The 12,815-nt window shown below is 38.5% G+C and overlaps 1 pseudogene; it reads right to left on the bottom strand.

Annotated features, from left to right (window-relative positions):
• Nucleotides 1-1,174: 1,174 nt before the first annotated feature.
• On the bottom strand, nucleotides 1,175-1,745 carry LOC101551638 (aldo-keto reductase family 1 member B1-like; annotated as a pseudogene).
• Between the last annotated feature and the right edge of the window lie 11,070 nt (nucleotides 1,746-12,815).

Raw genomic sequence — 12,815 nt, 5'->3', positions numbered from 1 at the left:
TGTTGATTCCTGAACACTTAATTCCTTTAGTACGATTATAAATTGAATCTTTAATATTTTTTCTCTTTTCATGTAGATAGAAATACAAATTATTTAATATATTATGTACTACTTTATGTATTTATTGTTTATAATAGTTTTAGTATAATATTTAGGATTTTGTCCATATTATAAGGCAATCTGCAAATAGTGATAGTTTTACATATTTACTCTTCTGGATTCCTTTTACTAAAGGGATTTTACCTATCTTGTTTACCTAATTAGACAAAATATTTTACCTAATTGATGTAGTAAGAACTTATAATTACATGTTGGATAGTAGTTATGATAGCAAGCATCCTTGTCTTGTGACTGATCTTTGAAAACAAGTTCAGGTTATCCTATGGAGTATAAAACATTAATGGTGAGGTTGGTGTATATGACGTCTATTATGTAAGTCCATATTTTCCTCCTATTTTTTATTTGGATGGGTTTTTATGTATAAGTAGATAATAAGTTTTATCAAAAGTGTTTACTACACTTATTTAAATGACTGTGTACTTGTTCCTTTTTATGTATTATATTATACTGACTAATTTGTACATGTTAATCATTTTTGTATCTCTGGAATAAATGCCACTTAGTCACAGTGTACGATTCTTTAGATACATTGTTGAATTCAGCTCCCTAAATATTTTGAGCATCTAAGTTTATCACGGATATTGTTTTATGCATTTCTTCTAGGTTCTCCAGCTTCATGGCATAAAGTTATTTATTGTAGTTTTCCATGATCTTTCATATTTCTGTATTTCTATAATCTCTGTAATTTCTCTTTTTTGTAATCCTGTTTATTAATGCTTTCTTTTTCATCTTTCTGATCCTACCTAAGGATTTGTTAAACATGTTCATTCATTCTTTTAAAGAACAAACTCTTGGGGGCTCAGCGAGTAGGGCATTTGCCTTGCTCGACGCTGGCCTGGGTTCGATTCCCAGCACCCCATATGGTCTCCTGAGCACCGCCAGGAGTACAGAGCCAGGAGTAACTCTTGTGCATCACCGGGTGTGACCCAAAAAGAAAGAAAAAAAAAAGAAGAAGAAGAAGATCAAACTCTTGGTTAATTCAGTCTTTATTGTCGAGTTCTATTTTTATTTATTTTTACTCTGATTTTTATTATTTTCTTTCTTCTGTTTGACTTTAGATTTGCATTGTCCTTTTTTTCTCAGATTCACAAAAACACTTTTTATTGAGGGGGGAGGGAAGGAGGCCAGGCTTGTTTAGGATCTTCTCGATCGGCGGGGGTTGAATTTGGAGATTCCGATGGCTTTCACCAGCGCTTCATCCACCAGCTCTTCCATGGCCGTCCACGTGTCCACGAAGTCTGCCTCACAGGGATCACTTTGTTGTCACCATCCAGCAGGAAAAACTCCTTGGCGGGCCTGAAGCCGGTGTGCCACTGCATCAGGTAGAGGTCCAGGTAGTCCAGCTAGAGGTCACCCAGCGTCTTCTGGCACACGCCCTTCACCAGGTCTTTCTCGTGGTACATGCACCACAGCTTGCTGACGATGAAGAGGTCCTGCCGCTTCACCACCTTCTGCTGGATCTTCTCCTGGATGGCAGCGCCCACCTCATTCTCGTTCTGGTAGACGTGGGCACAGTCCATGTGGTGGTACCCGACTTTGCCCGGGGATGGGGAGGGGGACTTCCAGGTGCCCAGTCCCACGATGGGCATTTTGGCGCCAGAGTAAAGAGTGATGTGCTTAGCCATGACCACTACCTTAGCCAGTCCCGGTCAAGGACTCCCTTGTCCTTTTACAGTTCCTTTTTGGCGTTTTTTTGGTGTAACATTAAGTTGTTTATTTGAGATTTTTCTAGTTTCTGGATGTAAGCCTATGTGGCTCTGCACTTCTGTCTTAGTTTTTGTTTTAGCTTTTGTTTTGCCCCATGTGTTGTTTCAGGCTGTGCGTTTGTCGTTTTTTTGTTTTGTTTTGTTTTGTTATATTTTGTTTAGGGGAGCAAAAAAGGAGTGCTCAGGGCTTACTTTTTGCTCTGGGTTTAGGGACCTCTCCTGGCAGTGCTCAGGTTTGATCCCCAGCACCACATAGAGATCAGATCAGGATCAGCAAATGCCTTACCCCTACCACTGTCTCTCTGACCCTTAGCTTGCGTTGTAATCCTCATTTATCTATAGGAAAGTTTTTAATCCCTTCATCCTTCTCAGTATTGAATTAATAGTAGCATATTAGCCTCTATATATTTGAGTTTCTCCCCCACTTTTCTTACAATGCTTTATTTCTAGTTTTATATTACTGTGATCTGAAAAACTAGTTCATGTAATATAAATCTTTGTCAGATTATTGACTTTTTCTTATCCTAACATATGATCTATCTCAGAGAATGTTCCATGTGCACTTGAGTGTGAGTGTGTATTAAGCTTATGGGGCGATGGAGTATTGGACAATGCTGTGGAGGCTATGAAACCCTTCTAGTCCAGCTCCTTACTGAAGACTTTTTTTTATTGACTATCTGTCTGATTTATCGATCCATTGATGAGAGTGGGATGTCAAATTTTCATATTATTATAAGAGGAAATCTATGAATTAGAAAACAAACACCATAGGGAAGAGCAGTGAAAGTAAAAGCTTGTGTTAGAGATGTCAATAAAATGAAGAAATCTACATACACATACAAAGACTGCATTTCTACATTTATAACACCACTATTCACAATAGCCAAAATCTGGAAACAACCCAAATGTCCAAAAATATATAATTGGGTAAAGAAATTATTGCATATAAAAGCAACAGAATACTACCAAGCTGTGAGAAAATATGAAATATGCAATTTGCTACTACATGGATGGATCTGGGGAGTACCATGCTAAGTAAAATTTGTCAGGAGAGGGCCAGACAAAGAATAATTTCTCTCATATGTGGGATATAGATAAATATAGTAGGGAAATAGCAAATGCTTAAAATCAACATAAATTGAAGACTGGTCTTTAGTAAGAAACTTAACAAAGGGTAATGGGTGGTAAGGGGTAAAAGGAAATGGGTGGGAGTCGGAGGGGGTTGGGACAATGGTAAAAGGAAGTGGACACCCTGATGGAAGGAGTGGTTCTGGAATGCCTTATCATGAAACCTACCATTAACAATTTTTTAAACTACAGTGCCTAAATAAAACTTGTTTCAAAAGGAGAGGAAAAAAGAAATCCAGAAAAGCAGAGAAAAAGAAGGGGGAAAACTGTACTAGTCTAGCTATGTAGTTCAAACCTGTTTTAGAACATTCTATCAGGTCCCTCATCTGAACATCTTTATAAAAATCATCTATACTAGGGGGCAGAGCAACAGTACAGTGGGTAAGACCTTGCCTCGAATGCAGCCAACCCGGCGTTCCATATGGTCCTCCAAGTGCTGCCAGCAGTAATTCTTGAGTGCAGAGCCAGGAGTAATCCCTGAGCATTGCCAAGTGTGGCCCCCAAAATAAAAAAAAAATCACTATGCTCTAGCACATCTATAATAGAGATGCTTTACTGCTATTGTATTGTTGTTGAAGTCCTTTTGGGGATATTTTAATATATATATATTTTGATATGGTTTTATTTGGAGCATACATATGTCAGTGAGGCGTAAGTCCTCTTGATGCTTTATCCCTTATCTATTAAGTAATGTTTATCCATTATATTACCTTTATAGTTGGAAGTCTATTTTATCTGATATAAATGTGACCAAGTTTGACTTTTATAGGCTATCATTTGCTGGTATGATTGTTCCTCAAACTTTTCTTTGAATCCATGTTTATCATTGAAACTCAGGTGAGTCTCCTACAGACTACAGAATGACAGAACCCGTGGTCAGATGATGGATAAGGTAGGTAAAAAACAGAATCAAAGAAAAAAAACCTAATGGTTTGGGGGCTAGATAGGTAGATCAAAGTGCTGAATGCATGCTTTGTACATAGGAGGTCCATATTTGGTCCATGACATCACATGGTTCCCTGAGCACTGCTGGGAGTGACCCATAGAGAGAGTCAAGAGTAGCACTGTGGGCATTATTGGATGTAGCTCCCAAACAATAACAGAATAAAAAATAAAAGTGTTTTCTTCAGTTCTATTGTGTCCTCTGTTCAGTTGAATTTTCAATTCAGCTAAAATTTTGATATATTTTTTAGTTTGGCTTTAATTCTGTTTGGAATTTTCTCAAGCTTTTTCTCATGCTTTAATCTGATTTTGTCTAAATTGTTGTCTATTGATCTCATATCAATGAACATCCTCAGGATGTTACTTTGAATTATTATTCAGAGAATTGCATATCTCCATGGTACTAGAAGTTCTTCCCAGACTGTTTGTTGTCTTGGTTCATTAAGAAATTGAGTTCCTCCATCTTTTCATTATTTCTGGTGCCCCACAAGGCCCTTGGTGAGAAGTGAAGGGCTGGGTTTGAGAATTTGGCAATAACCAGCATTTTGTATCCACCAGTATCTGGTTTCAGCTGTGGCATCAAGGTTAAATGGTTCAGGATTAAAGAGAATTTATAATATTGAGTGCCTGACACCTACTTCAAGGTTCTGTTTCACAGGTCAAACAAGCCTATACAGTCAGAGGAAATTTGCAATTGTAAAGGCCAGGAAGTCTGTAGGGAGCTGCTTTTTAAAGCAAATCTGGATAAAAGATGAACAAGCCACCGTGCACAATGAGTATGAAAGGAGGCTGGCAATGGAATATGCATCCCAGGACTGAGAAGGGACAGACTGGCTGACTATCCATAGAATGGCAAAGGAACACAGAAATCAATGGTGCCTCTTCAGAGGCTGGCTATGTTTTTTGAAGTTAACAGGGTGACTGCTTGTTGAAAATATACTCCCCACCCCAACCCAGGGATGGAGATATAGTACAATAAGTAGAGTATTTGCCTTAAACGTGTCAGGCCCAGGTTCAATTCCTAGCAACACATATGATTTCCCCAAGCCCACGAAGAATTATCCCTGGCTGCAGAGCAGGACTAGAATTGCTGAGTGTGGCCTCAGAACACACAACAAAACAACAAAAGTCTCTCCTCCCCAAGCTAGTTTAGCTGTTTGTCAGTAGAGAATGGCGCTACCCTCAAGAATTTGCCTTTGAAAGAATATCTACCCAATACTTATCTGACAAGGGGTTAATATCCAGGATATATAAGACACTAGTAGAATTATACAAGAAAATATTCCTCCACCCCATCAAAAAAATGGGGAGAAGAAATGAACAGAAGCTTCCTCAAATAAAGAAATATAAATGGCCAAGAGGAACATGAAAAATATTCTACATTGCTAATCATCAGGGAGTTGCAAATCAAAACAACAATGAGATATCATCTCACACCACAGAGACTGGCACACATCAAAAAGAATAAGAACAACCAGTGTTGGCACAGATGTGAGGAGAAAGGAGCTCTCTTCCATTGTTGGTGGGAATGCTCACTGGTTCAGCCTTTTTGAAAAACAATATGGACATTCGTTCAAAAACTAGAAATTGAGCTCCATATGATCCCACAATGCCACTTCTGGGAACATATCCCAAAGGTGCAAAAACAGCACAATAGAAATGACATCTGCACCTCTACGTTCACTGAAACACTGTTCACAATAGCCAGAATCTGGAAACAACCCGAGAACAAACAACTGCTTAAAGAAACTTTAGTACATCTACACAATGAAATATTATGCAGCTATTAAGAAATATGAAGTCATGAAACTTGCTTATAAGTAGATAGTCATGGAGAGTATCATGCTAAGTGAAATGAGTCAGAAAGAGAGGAATAAACATAGGATGACTGCACTCATTTGTGGAATATAAAATAACATAATATGAAACTGACACCCAAGGACAGTAGACACAAGGGCCAGGAAGATTGCTCCATAGTTGGAAGCCTGTCTCATGAGCTGGGGGAGAAGGAAGCTGGAATAGACAAGGGATCATTAAGTCAATGATGTTGGAGGGATGGTTCGGGATGGGAGATGTGTGCTGAAAGTAGATAAAGAACCAAAAGTGATAGCTCCTCAGTATCTGTATTGCAAACCATAATGCCTAAAAGTAGAGAGAGAGTATGGGAGAAATTGTTTGCCATAGAATCATGGGGAGATTTGGGATGTGGAAGGGGGATACTGGGGACATTGTTGGTAGAAAATATGCACTGGTAGAGGGAGAGGTGTTTGGTCATTGTATGACTGAAATTCAAACATTAAAGTTTTGTAACTGTATCTCAAGGTGATTCAATTTAAAAAATAGGAAGAAAAAAAATTCCTTCTCATTTTGTTAATAAGGAGAGTGGGTTTCAATATGGTGACTGCCAATATTGCTGTCAACATGGTTGTGAGGGCTTGCAAAGATGACACCTGATCTCAACTTCAACCCTAATTTATGCTCTATGATTTCTTGTGCCCTGTTCTAGGTATAGGATCACAGGACTGGGATGCAAGTGTTCATCACAACTCTCAGCTGTTCCTTAGGCTGAGTCCCCACATGTTCAAGTCTTTTCCAGATGGTGCTTGTTTTTCTGTAGCAGGCTTTCTCTCCGGGTGAAGGCATCTCTCTGTCTGGGTGTTTTCCTCTTGTCCTTCTTGTTGAAGTTCTATTTGCCCAGGTTGCAGATCCATTGCTCTGTAGGCTTACCCAGATTTTGGTGTAGATTGACCATGATTGTGCCAGGAAAGCTATGCACGTGTTCTCTCTCTTCAGACATCTTGACCCTGTCTCTTGGAAACTTAAATTCACATCCTATTAGTGCTTTTTTCAAGTCAAGCCAACTGACAAACATTAACTAAATGCAACTTTGAGACAGGAGTCAGGTTTTTTTTTTCCCTCCTGTAAGCTCTTGTTCAATTCTAAAAACAGTTCTGACAAATACAGAATTAATATCTGTAACAACACCCAAAAGGAGAGAGAACAAAAGGGAATGCCTTGCCGTAGAGGCAGGGTGAAGTGGTGGGGGATGGGGTGGGGTTGGTGGGAGGGATACTGGGAACATTGGTGGAAGAGAATGGGCACTGGTGGAGGGATGGGTAAATGATCACTGTATGACTGAAATGCAAACACGAAAGTTTATTAAGTTTGTAACTGTACCTCACGGTGATTCACTATTTAAAAAAAATAGATATAATAAAAAGAAAGAATAGCTGTAAAGAGGTTTTTTTTTTTTTCAGTTTTGGGAGTCACACCTGGGGATGTTAAGGTTTACTTGTAGTTATCACTCAAGACTGAGTCCTGACAGAGCACGGGGTACGTTACGGGGTGCCAGGAAGTGAAGCTGAGTTGGCCTGTGGAAGGCAAGTGCCCCACCCACTGTACTGGCTCCAATATTGCTCTGGCTCCAATAGTTGCAAAGAGTTTCTGCCCTCAGGAAGTGGGACTATTGCTCTAAGGGTTTGAGCACTTACTTTGCATGTGAGTGTCCTGGTTTAGACCACCATATGGTCCCCTGAGCACCCTAATGTAATCACCACACATATACAACGGGTCTTAACCCTCATTTGTTACCTCTTTTCCCAATCTGGTAACCTGGGGAATATTTAGCTGATAGGAAGTTAAGGTTATCAGCATTTCTCTCTGTTGTTTTTTTTAGGGGAGGAGAGAGGAGTGCGGAGTGCACCCAGTGGTGCTCAAGGCTTACTCCTGGCTCTGTGCTCAGGGATCACCCTTGGAAGTGCTCTGCTCATAGGACCATATGAGGTACCAAGGATTTTTAATTTTTTTAAACTTTTTTATTGAATCACCAGAAGATAGGCCCTTACAAAGTTCTTTATGATTAGACGTCAGTCATACAGTACTCCACTGGTGGAAGGTTGGGTGTTGGTGCCAGGGATTCTACACAATCCATCAGAGCTCCAAAATCCCACAGACTTCCTAAGGGAAACATCTCTGATTCAAAGAACAGCAGAAGGAAGAGATGAGTGATGAGAAAGAAGCGTAGATGCTTCTCTCAGTATGTGGTAAAATACGTATTTATTTGGAAATGGATAATTCTGACTCATCTTGATTTGGTGCTATACTACAATTACATATTAAATTCCACTGAGCACAACCTTAAGAATTTCCACAGAAATGAATATTTTGAGCTAAATTTTAAAGGATGAATGAAGTTTACTAATTTAAGCAGTCAATAATAACTAGACACAAGGAAGCACATGAGAAATACCAGAAGTGTACGCATGCATGGATCATTCAAGAAATAGAATGGAGGGGCTTGAACTCAGCGGGTAGGGTGTTTGCCTTGCATGCAGCTGACTCGGGTCCGAATCCCAGCATCCCATATGGTCCCCTGAGAACCGCCAGGAGTAATTCCTGAGTGCAGAGCCAGGAGTAACCCCTGTGCATCGCTGGGGGTGATCCAAAAAGAAAAAAAAAGAAATAAATAAAATGGAGAAAGGTGGATCTGGATTATAGAAAACCTGGGCCAAGAGCTGGATGTTGAAATACAAAGTTTGGATTGCCGAAAGTAGAACCTATATGCTTGGCCCAAAGAAATGAAAAAAGTAAAGATAAATGTGCAGTACTATATGTACTATATGAGTGCTTAATAAAAAAAAGTTTGGAGTAGACTCTAATCTGGTTGTTTAGAGTAGCCTCTAATAAAGATTGTTTAAAGAAAGATTCCTTATAAATGTTGTATGAACCTCCCAAATGATCAAACGTCCCTCTCTGCCTTTCTCTATTTTAAAAAGAAGTCTTACAGAAATTCACTAAATCCTACACTGATATCATACGTGGCCTCAGGATTTGATGAGAGGGGCTGCTACTGAGCAAGATAATTAGTGTCTTTCCAAAGCGTCTTTATAGTAATGACTACATTACTCTATTTTCTTGTTTAACTCTTCAGGACCTATTGGTCAGGCTCTGTTTTTCTTTACTGGAAAAGTACAGACTGTTTTAGCAAATTATATGCCCATAATCCAAAATATTTGAGGGAAAGGTGGTGGGGGACAGAAGAAAAGTCCACCATACTTTGAAGTCACTGAAAGATTTTTTTTTTGGGGGGGTCACACCCGGCGATGCACAGGGGTCACTCCTGGCTCTTCACTCAGGAATCATCCCTGGCGGTGCTCAGGGGACCATATGGGATGCTGGGATTCGAACCCGGGTCGGCCACGTGCAAAGCAAACGCCCTACCCGCTGTGCTATCGCTCCAGCCCTCACTGAAAGATTTTAATAGAAAATACTTCTATCTCCTTCTCAAAAATACATGCCTTTGGGCAAGAGGTAGATTTGTTCAATTCATGTTGCCATTAGCAGATACAAGTCAGCCAGAGACATATGATGTTAATCCAGACCACCCTGATGCCCATCTGGAATTGTCACCAAACCATCTGTAATAAGATACTTTGGTGTGTCAGGGTGACCATAAGAGAATACTAGATGTGTTCATATTTGCTGTGTGATTTGACAAAGTGTCTAGATTTTGAGAACAACAGTCTCCTCATCCATATGATTATTTTCTGGGTGACTATTAAGGTGAAATGGCAATAAAGTATGTGAAAACACTTGGTCATTGCTCAGGTGCTCAAACTACTGTAAGATTATTTCTTCCTACTGAGTCATTGGATGTGCCCTTAGCATATCTTCCTCAGCTGTCCTTCTTTAGGATAAATTATTTCAGTTCCTTAAATGTTTTAAACAAATCTTGTTTCTCAAAATCTTATTATGCCTGTGGTTGTTTACAGACCTTGCTTTGGTCTCCTTTTGTGACACTTGAGAAGAGTCCAACCTTTTAGGAACTGGCGGCAGTCACAGCTACATGCCTGTTTGTCTCATTCTCATGCATCATACTCTTTCCACTTCTAGTATCCTGCTACCTTGTAAGCGGCAAAGGCCAGGCTGAGGGACTGATTCACCATGCCTCCTTTTCCCCAATGAGGGTAATGACTAGTCTTCACAGAAGCCTACGGAGACAAGCTCTTGGCAAGGTTGTTACCCATATGACGAAAATCTTGTCCCCAGAGTTCTCTTACTTTTCAGGATGAACAGACATAAAAAGAGAGGGAGAGTCCCTTTTATAGATTCATCTGTAGCCTTTTAAATTCTACAATGGATAGGGTGATTCTACAAATTCTTTCAGCATCCAGAGTTGCCAGTACTGCCAAATTATTTCTTATAAATGCATAACTAATGCAAAACCAATTGTATGACTGGAACTCCAATACAGGAGTTATTTCAACTGGAACTGAACTAAAACATTAGTTTTTGTGCTAAATGTGACCAACAACTGCTGAAAAAGAATCTAAATAAGTTTTGTTACTTAAAAATAATTACATGATGAATATTTTTTAGCAAACATTCAAGTGCTGGTTTATGGCAATGTGTTAATGTTCAATATGGTAAGATTATATTCTTAAGTACTTAATGTGTATATCATAATGGAATATTTGTGATATTTACAATATAATTAAGCTGTTGTTATTGTTAATTCATATTTTACATTATTTCCTTTCCTAAATGTCAAAGCTGATGGAAAAGCCTATAATTTTACATCTTTGCCTGGCCTAGTACAAGATCCCATGGATGGAGTCTTAAAATAAGTCTATAATTTTTGTGTAGCATAATGATTTGGTACCACCATAATAAACATATAGGCTTACTATCACCATCCAAATGTCATTAATTCTTATTTTTTAAATTTTGATAAATGTTTTAGTACTGAGAAATGCTTTATATAATCTTATTTTTCTGACTCTTGGTGCCTTTCCAGAATGTTTATAACATTAAAATGCTGGTGTAATGGTGGTACTGTTAAGATGAGACTCAGAAATGTAACTTTCCACAATAAAGACCAGAAAAATTCCTGGATTTGGGTAGATTCTGACTCCTATAATCATATACCACTAAAATTTGTCATGAAGATTAGCAGGGAACCTACAAATTTATTGTTTGGCAAACTTAGATCTTTAAGAGAAAGGCCAAATCTAAAAATTCAAAAACTTCGGCAACAAAACTGATGAATAAGTTTCTTTTGAGACAGAATTGCTGATGTGTTTGAATCTCATGAGAAAAAAATCTGTCTTTCCATTTTGACACTATTGTGATGATTCTTGAGCTAACTTTGTGAATTCCAAATATAATTCAGTTGCAATTACATTCTGAACAATGCATTCCATAATTGTTTTAGTGCATATTCCAATAAGCATAGGATCTATGAATGAGAGAAAAAAATCTAAATTATACAACACTAGAACCCTATAGATTTTAAACATCATTAAATTTCAATCTTGTTCAACAGTGTAAATCTCTTAGAAATAATTCCTGTTTTTCCTTTCACTTTTTACCATGTATGTAAGGCACAAAACCATAACAAGTCTCTAAAATATGCATTTGACTGTGCAGGAACTTTGTGGCTGATGTGAGTCATAGTATCATTTCTGGGGGTCATTGGCTCTGCTGAATTCTTCTTGAATAAGGAGCATGTGCTTTTTTTTATAGTCTTCAGATAAATACCCAGAAGTGTAATTACTGGATCATATGCCATTTCTCTCCTTAGTTTTTTAGGAATCTTTTTATTGTTTTCCATGGTTACTAAACCTATTTGAATTCATACCAACCATGCATAAGAGTTTCCTTTTCTCCACTTGCTGGTCAATACTAATTGCTTCTTGTACTTTTGATAATAGCCATTGTGATAGATGTAAGGCAATCTCTCATTATGATTTTGATTACCCTGTTCTTACATGTCTGTAGGCTATGCATATGTAATTTTTGGCAAAATTTATATTCAGATTTTCTATCCATTTTTAAATTGAGTTGCCTTTTAATTACTATTGACTACATTCTTATATATTTTTTATCCTAATCCCTCACCAGATGTTGATTTGTAAATAACTACTATTTGAAAAGCTCCATGCACTAATTGACAATCTATACACACTATTATTTACATTCACAGGAATGCTATTTACAGTAATTATGAGACAAACACAGCTGCCGCCATGTAAGCTCATCGACCAGCCCTGCTCCAGAGACTCATAATTAAATCTCGAAAGGGACAAACTAGCCACAAAAATTTCTGGGAGACACTGGTCCTGACTGAGACCTCTGGGGTGATCTCAGGTGGGGTGGGTCAAGTTCCTATCCTGCTAATGCCATGGAACTGCACCCACACACCCAACACCCACATGCCCACAATTGGACTCCATCACATCACTACTGAGTTTCACGGAGATGCCAAACTGCTGAAAATTCCAGGTACATTGGGTTAATTTGGACTGAAAACTCTGGGCCATCTCAGAGTTTCATGGGCAACTTCTTCCCACCTCCCTAAACTTTTGGAAAGCCCAGAAGCCACACCCACTTTCCATGGCACTGCCATGTAACCTCACTGACCAGTTAAATATTCCAGATTTCCTGGAGCATGTGACATCTCCAAACTCTACAATACTAACACCCTAGTTGGAGCACACCAGATCAGAAGGAAATGTAACACAGAAGCCAACTAAACTCAATGAACAAAAACATTAACACAGAAGTTTCAACTAATAACATCAGCATAGTAAACTCTCAGACAAGGACTTAGTGTTCTCATGGTGAGATACAAAAATTTTTGCAAATTTTCTTTTACTGGAGTATTTTTTGATCATTCAATTCACCGTTTAGTGGTAACAAGCAATATAAAATAAATCATTTTTGGCCTGCTATGGGGACAGGCTTGAGGGGTGGTTGGGAAAATGGAGACAATGGTGTACAATGGTGGAAGGAAGGTCACAGGTGATTGGATTAGGAATGGAATATTGAATGTCTATAACAAATTTATCATGAACACTTTTGTAAACCATGGCATTTGAATAAAATAGGAAAGAGAAAAGATGTCTAACTTATACAATA

Source organism: Sorex araneus, chromosome 5, assembly GCF_027595985.1.
Source record: "Sorex araneus isolate mSorAra2 chromosome 5, mSorAra2.pri, whole genome shotgun sequence".
In the NCBI taxonomy this organism is placed as follows: domain Eukaryota; kingdom Metazoa; phylum Chordata; class Mammalia; order Eulipotyphla; family Soricidae; genus Sorex; species Sorex araneus.
This window is presented reverse-complemented; position numbering and strand designations above follow the sequence as displayed.